The sequence below is a fragment of the Balaenoptera borealis genome (genome assembly GCF_965194805.1).
Source record: "Balaenoptera borealis genome assembly, chromosome: 6".
Classification (NCBI taxonomy): Eukaryota; Metazoa; Chordata; class Mammalia; order Artiodactyla; family Balaenopteridae; genus Balaenoptera; species Balaenoptera borealis.
Genome location: NC_138863.1, coordinates 62,858,849 through 62,869,783, shown reverse-complemented (window position 1 = coordinate 62,869,783; position 10,935 = coordinate 62,858,849).

Here is a 10,935-nt window from a genome sequence, read left to right as displayed (position 1 = left end):
TTTCATTTCTCTGGGATAAATGCCTAGGAGTGCAATTGCTCAGTGCAACTGCCCTATGATAATTGCATGTTTAGTTTTTTAAGAAACTGTCAAACTGTTTTCCAGAGTGGCTATAACGTTTTACATTCCCACCAGTAATATATGAATGATCCAGTTTCTCTGCATCCTAGCCAGCATTTGGTGTTACTACTATTTTTAATTTTAGCTATTCAGATAGACATGTGGTGATATCTCATTGTGGTTTTAATTTCCACTTCCTTAATGGCTAATAATGTTGAACATTTTTTTCATGTACTTTGCCATCTGTATATCCATTTTGGTGAAATGTCTGTTCATTTCTTTTGCTCATTTTCTAGTTGAATTGTTGGGTGTGTTTTTGTTTTGTTTTGTTTTTGTTTTTTAATGTTATGTTTTGGGATTTCTTTATATATTCTAGATACTAGACCTTTGTCATATATGTGGTTTCCAAGTATTTCTCTCAGTTTGCAGCTTGTCTTTTATCCTCTTAGAATCTTTTGGAAAACAAAAGTTTTAAATTTTGATGAGGTCCAATTTATCAAGTTTTCTTTTCATGTATAGTGATTTTTTAGAAAATTAACTAACTAATTAATTTTTGGCTGCGTTGGGTCTTCGTTGCTGTGTGCGGGCTTTCTCTAGTTACGGTGAGCGAGGGCTACTCTTCATTGCGGTGCGCGGGCTTCTCATTGCAGTGGCTTCTCTTGTTGTGGAGCATGAGCTCTAGGCACGTGGGCTTCAGTAGTTGTGGCTCACAGGCTCTAGAGCGCAGGCTCAGTAGTTGTGAGCTTAGTTGCTCCGCAGCATGTGGGATCTTTCCGGACCAGGGGTCGAACCCACGTCCCCTGCATTGGCAGGCGGATTCTTAACCACTGCACCACCAGGGAAGTCCCTCACGTATACTGCTTTTGATGTCAAGCCTAAGAACTCTTTGTCTAATCTTAGAACTAAAAAAGATTTACGCCTATGTTTTTTTTTTCTTGGTAAAGGTTTTATAGTTTTCCATGTTTTATTTAATCCAATTTGAGGTATTTTTTTTGTATAAAGTGTCATGTTTAGGTAGAGGATTTTGTTCCCTTCCCTATGAATGTCCATTTGCTTCAGCACCATTTGTTTAAAAGGCTATACTTTCTCCATTATTGTTTTTGCACCTTTGTGAAAATTCATTTGAGTGTATTTGTTTGGGTCAATTTCCGGGTTTTCTAGTCCATTCCATTGTTCTGTGTATTCATACATCCTCCAATACCACACAGTCTTGATTACTGAAACTATATAATACATCTTGAAATTGGGTAGGCTGATTCTTCCCACTTTCTCCTCCTTTTTTAAAAATTTTTTTAACGATTTTTTTGATGTGGGCCATTTTTTAAAAGTCTTTATTGAATTTGTTACAATATTGCTTCTGTTTTATGTTTTGTTTTTTTGGCTGTGAGGCATGTGGGATCTTAGCTCGCCAACCAGGGATCGAACCCACACCCGCTGCATTGAAAGGCGAAGTATCAACCACTGGACTGCCAGGGAAGTCCTTATTTTTCTTTTTATAAAGTATTTTAGCTATTCTAATTCCTTTGCCTTTCCATATAGATTTTATTTTATTTTTTAATAGTTAATTAATTAATTAATTAATTAATTATTTGGTTGTGCCAGGTCTTAGTTGCAGCTCACGGGCTCCTTAGTTCCAGCTTGCTGGCTCCTTAGTTGCGGCTCCAGGGCTCCTTAGTTGCGCATGCAGTCTCCTTAGCTCTGGCATGTGAACTCTCGGTTGCGGCATGCATGTGGGATCTAGTTCCCCGTCCAGGGATTGAACCCAGACCCCCTGCACTGGGACCGTGGAATCCCAACCACTGCGCCACCAGGGAAGTCCCTCCATATAGATTTTAGAGTAATATTGTCTATATTACAGGAAATGTTCTTGGTATTTTAATAGGAATTAGGTTAAATCTGCATTTCAGTTTGTGAAGAACTGATATGTTAACAACATTGAATCTTCCAGTCCATGAACACAGTCTCTTTTCATTTACTTAAGCCTTTGATTTATTTCATCAGTGTTTTGTAGTTTTCTGCATATGTGTTCTACATATTTTGTTAGACTTACACCTAAGTATTTAATTTTTATTTTGCACAAGTGTAAGTGGTATTGCATCTAAAATTTTGTTGTCCGTGTGTTCATTGCTGATATATAGAACTATTGGGTTGGCCAAAGAGTTCGGATGGCTCTAGTATCTCTTAGTTGTCTTTAACTTCATTCGAAGTTTTGTTTTCGAATTTTGTTAGATTGTATTGTGACAGCTGTCATATCAGCATGCATTTAAAAAAACACTTATCGGGCTTCCCTGGTGGCGCAGTGGTTGAGAATCTGCCTGCCAATGCAGGGGACACGGGTTCGAGCCCTGGTCTGGGAAGATCCCACATGCCGCGGAGCAACTAGGTCCGTGAGCCACAACTACTGAGCCTGCGCATCTGGAGCCTGTGCTCCGCAACACGAGAGGCCGCGATAATGAGAGGCCCGCGCACCGCGATGAAGAGTGGCCCCCACTTGCTGCAACTAGAGAAAGCCCTCGCACAGAAACGAAGACCCAACACAGCCATAAATAAATAAACAAACAAGTAAATAAATAAATACATACATACATACTAACATCAACATCATTAAAAAAAAAAAACACTTATCAAAATTGGTGAATTTTTGTGTAGCCATTTTAATATTGACGATGGAAGAAAAAAAGCAACATTTTCGGCATATTATGCTTTATTAATTCAAGAGAGGTAAAAACGCAACTGAAACGCAAAAAAAAATTTGTGCAGTGTATGGAGAAGGTGCTGTGACTGATTGAATGTGTCAAAAGTGGTTTGTGAAGTTTCATGCTGGAGATTTCTCACTGGATGATGCTACACGGTCGGGTAGACCAGTTGAAGTTGATAGCGATCAAATCGAGACATTAACTGAGAACAATCAACGTTACATCACATGGGAGATAGCCGACATACACAAAATATCCAAATCAAGAGTTGAAAATCATTTGCACTAGCTTGTTTATGTTAATCGCTTTGATGTTTGGTTTCCACATAAGCTAAGCGAAAAAAACCTTCTTGACCGTATTTCCGTATGTGAGTCTCTACTTAAACATAACGAAAATGTTACGTTTTTAAAACAAATTGTGACGGGTGATGAAAAGTAGATACTGTACAATAATGTGGAACAGAAGAGATCATGGGGCAAGCAAAATGATCCACCACCAACCACACCAAAGGCCGGTCTTCATCCAAAGAAGGTGAACTTGTATATATGGTGGGATTGGAAGGGAGTCCTCTATTATGAGCTCCTTCCAGAAAACCAAATGATTAATTCCAACAAGTACTGCTCCCAATTAGACCAACTGGAAGCAGCACTAGACGAAAAACATCCAGAATTACTCAACAGAAAACGCGTAATCTTCCATCAGGATAATGCAAGACTGCATGTTTGTTTGATGACCAGGCAAAAACTATTACAGCTTGGCTGGGAAGTTCTCATCCACCTGCTGTTTTCTTTGTTTTTTCCTTCTTTTTCTTTTTTTTTCTATTTTTTTTCCTTTATTTTTAAAATTTTTTTCTTTATTTTTTTAAGTTTTATTTTATATTTTTTATTTCTGAGATATACATTTTAAAGTAATAACTAGAATTATGACTTATAACATTATACCAGAACATATAAGATTTTTAGAAATTTCATGTAATGTCTGAAACATTTATATTAACATATTTCCATACAAATAACCCAAAGAAAGTTTAGTATTAGTTGTCTTTTTTTTGTTTGTTTTTTATACTACAGGTTCTTATTAGTCATCAGTTTTATACACATCAGTGTATACATGTCAATCCCAATCGCCCAATTCAACACACCACCATCCCCACCCCACCGCAGTTTTCCCCCCTTGGTGTCCATATGCTTGTTCTCTACATCTGTGTCTCAACTTCTGCCCTGCAAACCGGTTCATCTGTACCATTTTTCTAGGTTCCACATACATGCGTTAATATACAATATTTGTTTTTCTCTTTCTGACTTACTTCACTCTGTATGACAGAGTGTATGACTTACTTCACATCTGTATGACAGATGGATCTCTAGATCCATCCACGTCTCCACAAATGACTCAGTTTCGTTCCTTTTTATGGCTGAGTAATATTCCATTGTGTATATGTACCACACAGCCAAAAATAAATAAATAAATAAATAAATTTAAAAAAAAAGAATAGATAACATGTATACGTATAAATGAATCACTTTGCTGTACACCTGAAACTAAAACAACATTGTTAATCAACTATGCTCCAATATAAAATAAAAATTTTTTTAAAAAGTAAAAGAAGCCAAACTCAGAAAGCTACATATTGTATAATTTCATGTATATGACACTCTGAAAAGGCAAAACTATCAGAAGTGAATGCAGATCAGTGGATGCCAGGGACTGGCTTCGGGAGGGCTTGACTATAAAAGGGATATGAAGAAACTTTTGGGGATGATGGACTTTGGTGATTATATGGGTATTCATTTGCCAAAATTCATAGACTGTAACTAAAAAGGGTAAATTTTACTACATGTAAATTATACGCTAATAAACTTAATTTTACAAAAAAGTTTATGACAATATCTAACCAGTTATTTATACATTATTCTTAGAATTTTCAAGCTTTTTGGTGTCAGGACAGTTTTATACTCTTTCAAATTATTAAGGATCTCAAAAAATATTTTGTTTATATGGGTTGTATATGCTGATATATCTATTTACTGATATATTTATATTACTGGAAATTAATACTGAGAAATTAAAAAAAATTTTTTTTGGCTGCACTGCACAGCATGTGGGCTCTTAGTTCTCTGACCAGGGATTGGACCCTGGGCCTCGGCAGTGAAAGTGCGAAGTCCTAACCACTGGACCACCAGGGAATCCCCAATAACTCTGTTTTTCAAAACAAAAAATATTAGTGAGAAGAGAAGCCTTGTTTTATAATCTCTGTAATGTCTGGCTTAATAGAATGCAGTTGGATTCTCGTATCTGTTTTTGCATTCAATTTGCTGTGATATGTTGTTTTGGTTGAAGTATTTGAAGAAAATTCAGCCTGACAAAGATATTTAGTTGGAGAAGCCAGGAGTATTTTCATTGCCTATTCAGATGATTGTAGATATTCCTCTTTGTTGTGACACAATTTGAAAGAGGTAACTTCTTGAGGTTTAGTTGTGGAAACTTTAGCCATATCGAGGAACTTATACTAGTAAGTTTTAATCCGTTAGTCTTTCTTGGACTTTGAATAGATTTTTTTACCCACACCCAATTTGGTAACATTATGTATCAATCATTTGGAAAATATTGATTCACTGAATTTTCCAAGTCTTCTGACATTATTATTTTTTTTTTTAATTTTTATTTTATTATTATTTTTGGCTGTGTTGGGTCTTCGTTTCTGTGCGAGGGCTTTCTCCAGTTGCGGCAAGCAGGGGCCACTCTTCATTGCGGTGCGCGGGCCTCTCACTATCGCAGACTCTCTTGTTGCGGAGCACAGGCTCCAGACGCGCAGGCTCAGTAGTTGTGGCTCACGGGCTCAGTTGCTCCGCGGCATGTGGGATCTTCCCAGACCAGGACCCGAACCCGTGTCCCCTGCATTGGCAGGCAGATTCTCAACCACTGCGCCACCAGGGAAGCCCCAGTGACATTATTTTTATACAATATCAAAAAATCACATTTATTAATATCACCACTGATCTTCCCAGAAAAATTTTTTAAGTGTTAGAAACACTGTCAAGCTCATGGTGGTATATACAAATTTTCCAAAATATTAAATTTTGCTTAAAATTTTTTTCATTGGCAAAAAAATACTTCCAGGTGTTTTCTATGAAAGTAAAGGCTTACTTCATCCATTTCAGAAAATGGCTGCCAAATACCGAGTCTGAATAACCATAGTCTGTCGATCATATTTGCAAGTAAAATTGTGTGATTACTATCCAGAACATGTAAAGAACTCCTACAACGCAATAACAAAAAGACAAACAAGCCAATTCAAAAATGGGCAAAGGATGTGAGTAGACATTTCTCCAAAGAAACTATATAAAAGGCCAATAGGCACGTGAAAGGATGTTCAACATCATTTGTCCTTAGCGAAATATAAGTCAAAACCACAATAAGCTCACACACACATTAGGATGGCTGTTATCAATAATAGAAAATAACAAGTGTTGGCAAGAATATGGAGAAATTGGATTTCTTACGCAATGCTGGTGGGACTGTAAAATAGTACAGCTGCTGTGGACACCAATTAACTTCTCATAAAGTTAAACATAGTGTCATTATAAGATCCAGCAATCACACTTCTAGATATATACCCCAAAGAATTGAAAGCAGGGACCCAAACAGATACTTATACACCAATGTTCATTTTAGCATTATGCTCAGTAGCCAAAAGATGGAAACAACCCAATTGTGAATAATAGATGAATGGATAAACAAAATGTGGTGTACATATAACGGAATACTATTTAGCCATAAGAAAGAATGAAATTTGGATACTTGCTGCAACTTGGATGAGCCTTAAAAACATGCCAAATGAAAAAAAGCCAGACACAAAATGTCAGCTATTGTATGATTTCGCTTCTGTGAAATATCTAGAACAGGCAAATTCATAGAGACAGAAAGTAGAATAGAGGTACTGGGGGGCTAGGGAAAGAGGGAAATGGGGAGTTATTGTTTAACAGGTGTAAAGTTTTTTTTGGGCTGATGAAAAAGTTCTGGAGATGGGTGGTGATAGTTGCCCAACATTGTAAATGTACTTAATACCACCTAATTATGCACTTAAAGTGATTAAAATAGTGTTATGTGTATTTTGCCACAATTAAAAAAAAATTAAAATTTAAGTATAGTTGATTTATAATATTGTGTAAGTTTCAGGTGTACAGCACAGAGATTCAGATATATATACATATATGTATATATATAATTATTTAGTTATTCTTTTTCAGATCCTTTTCCCTTATAGGTTATTATATAATATTGAGTAGAGTTCCCTGTGCTATACGGTAGGTCCTTGTTGGTTATCTATTTTATACATAGTAGTGTGTATATGTTAATCCCAGCCTCCTAATTTATCCCTCCCCTACCCCCCCTTTCCCTTCAGTAACCATTAGTTTGTTTTCTGTGTCTGTGAGTCTCTTTCTGTTTTGCAAATAAGTTCATTTGCATGTTATGTATATTTTGCCACATTTTTTTTTTTAAAGCTGTTGGTTCAGCTTACAGCATTGCCAATGTGCTTTTTCCTGGAGACTACGAGGATATTTCAGTATACAATAAAAGTGCTTTATGTGAAATCACTAAGTCATTGAGAATTTTAAGATGCATCCTCACGGATCAAAATGTAATCAAATTAATGTTTTTTGCTGCCTTATTGCGGCCATTTTTTAAAAAAATTATTTATTTATTTATTTTATCGCTGTGTTGGGTCTTTGTTTCTGTGCGAGGGCTTTCTCTAGTTGTGGCAAGTGGAGGCCACTCTTCGTCGCGGTGCGCGGGCTTCTCACTATCGCGGCCTCTCTTGTTGCGGAGCACAGGCTCCAGACACGCAGGCTCAGTAGTTGTGGCTCAGGGGCCTAGTTGCTCCGCGGCATGTGGGATCTTCCCAGACCAGGGCTCGAACCCATGTCCCCTGCATTGGCAGGCAGATTCTCAACCACTGCGCCACCAGGGAAGCCCTATTGAGGCCATTTTAAAGGGAAGCTGGCTTGTTTTTCTGCAAGTATTTAACAGAGACAAATGTAATGTCAACTAGATAGTTTAGTGCCGTTGCCTTGATTCATATTAAGTTACAAACAGTTTTGTCCATCGTTGGCTTTTGCAACATCAGTGCAAATGTCAATGCAGTTGTTCCAGGATACACCATGAGATTCAAGAAAGTTATTCAATACTCAGAGTGTTTCAACATGGAATGTGCTTACTGTCTAACATTCACATTGAAGATCCTGTTTGATGATTATATGGCACTGAATCTGCTCAAATACGAGGAAAATAGCAGGTCTAGCCATGTTTGTAGATTTAATCTCCCCCTTTTAAGCCAGAGTCATTCTTAAATGTTAAGTCTTTTATTTTAGAAAAAAATATTATTAACTTCTTAAAAGCAACAGTTTTAGATAAAATTAAAAATTTAGAAATGTTTTCAAATTTAAAAAATTGTTGAAAAATGAGACAACAAATAGTATTGACTTTTTTTTGTTTGCATAGGTGCGATAACTTAATAATTTCAAAATAACAACTTAGTCCATGATAATGAGATTGCAGAGACTATAGCAGAAATAACTGAATAAAGCCAGCAAGAATATGATAGAAGTACTGAGAAAAAACTTAATATCTGAAAATATAATTTAGAATTTAAATTCTAATCCTACTACCTCAGAGAATTCTAAAAAACATAAGAATACAAAGAACACATTTCATGGCCAGAATGATGACATCATCATATATCCTGTAGCATCTGGATAATTCCACTGTATGCTCCTGAAATAATGAGAGTTTAAAAAGCAAATAATGTATTATTACTATTATGAAAATAATCTTGACTTTCTGAAAGGGTCTCGGTCCCCTCAAGAGTCTGCACTCCATACTTTGAGAATTGATTAGTAAATATTCAAATATTGAATGTTTGGAATTTGTAAGATACTGTGTTAAGTTCTGGAAAATATTTAATTAAGACATGCTTCCTGGGACTTCCCTGGTGGTCCAGTGGGTAAGACTCCGCGTTCCCAATGCAGGGGGCTGGGGTTCAATCCCTGGTCGGGGAGCTAGATCCTGCATGCATGCCACAGCGGAAGATCCAGAGTGCCGCAGCTAAGACATGGCGCAGCCTAAAAAAAAAGAAAAAAAAAAAAAAGACACGCTTCCTTCCTGGTTCTCAAGAAACTCAAGTTACATTATCAAATCATATTTGATGAACTGCCCAAGTCAGTGTGATTGGACAAGTAGTGTGAATTGTCCAAACACAGTTCAGTTGTGCTAGGGGCCAGGGGCATAGCCTCAGGGACTCTTACAGTAGAAAGCCTCCTGATCATTCCCCAAACATCCTTCTATGAATATTTATCTCAGGCTTTGTTCTACATATCCTAGTTGTTTCCCTTTCTCTTTCTACACTACTTCAATAATTTAATATTCATTCCTTTTTTTCTTTTTAGGGAATTCTACCTGCTTTCTGTAGCAGGCAAAAATATGTGTTCTAAGAATATTTATGCATGTGTTCTTCAGGGGCACATTGGAGATAGGAACTCTTTTTGAATTCTCACTCTGACTCTTGATCATATTGTGCTGTTGTCAGGAAATGACCTTTATAGTCTCTCCTTTATATGTGTGAAAGAGAGGCAAAGAGGCTCACTGAAATTTAAATATGAACTGTTCTAATATTTCTAATATTAGAAAGTATGTTTCCTAATATTTCAATTTAAGTAAATTCATAATCACATTTAACTTTCAAATTTGGGATGTTTCTTTTTCTCTCTCTCTTTTTTTTTTTGGCTGCACCATGCAGTATGCAGGATTTTAGTTCCCTGAGTAGGTTCGAACCCATGTCCCCTTCAGTGGAAGCACAGAGTCTTAACCACTAGACCGCCAGGGAAGTCCCTGGAATGTTTCTTATTCAGTGCTGAACGTTCATTTACTTATTCATAAGTTATTAAGTGCAAAATATGTATCTTCCTCACCAGTAGTACTAATTAAAAAAACTTTGTTGACATATAACATATATAAACACAAATTATAAATGAATAGCTCACTGAACAAGTGAATACAGTGAACAAATCTGTATAACCACCATCAAGAGATAGAAGAGGGGCTTCCCTCATGGCACAGTGGTTAAGAATCCGCCTGCCAATGCAAGGGACACGGGTTCGAGCCCTAGTCCGGGAACATCCCACATGCCGCGGAGCAACTAAGCCCGTGCGCCACAACTACTGAGCCTGCACTCTAAAGCCCATGAGCCACAACCACTGAGCCCATGTGCCACAACTACTGCAAGCCCGTACACGTAGAGCCTGTGCTCTGCAGCAAGAGAAGCCCCCATAATGAGGAGCCCGCGCACCGCAACAAAGAGAAGCCCCCGCGCGCAGCAACAAAGATGTAATGCAGCCAAAAATAAATAAATAAATTTATTGGAAAAAAAAAAGACATAGAAGAGATTGAATACTATCAACACCTAGAGACATCCCCTTCAGGCTTCCCTCCAATCACTCCCCTGCCCCGCTCTCCAAAAGTAATCACTCTCCTGACTTTTAATACCATAGATTAATTTTGCCTTTTTAAAAATTTTATACAAGAGAAATCATACCCACTATGTCAGATTTCTTTTGCTCAGCATTGTGTCTGTAAGATTCATCCATGTTTGCTCATTTTCATTGTTGTATAGTGGTTCATTATATGAATATACTATATTTATTCTACTGTTTATGGATATTTAGTTTCAGTTTTTTAAATTAAGATATAGTTTACATAAAATGCGCAAATCTTATGTACAGTTTGATGAAATGTGAATAACAAATGTACCATGTAAACAACACCCCAATTAAGATACAGTTCCATTCATCACAGTAATTTCCCTTCTGTTCCTACCAGTCAATTACTGCCATCTCACAGGCAACCACTGATCTGATTTTGATCATCATAGCTTACTTTTGCCTATTATAAAACTTCATATAAATGGAATCATGCAAACATACTTTTTTGTGTTTGCTTTATTTCACTTAGTGTAAGGTTTTTGAGCTTCACCCTTGATGTACGTCGTTCATTCCCTTTCATCGCTGATCACTATCCACTGTATGAATATACCACAGTTTGTTTATACATTCATCTGTTGATGGATATTTGGATTGTTTGTAGTTTTTGGCTAATATAAATAACATTGCTATGAATATTCTTG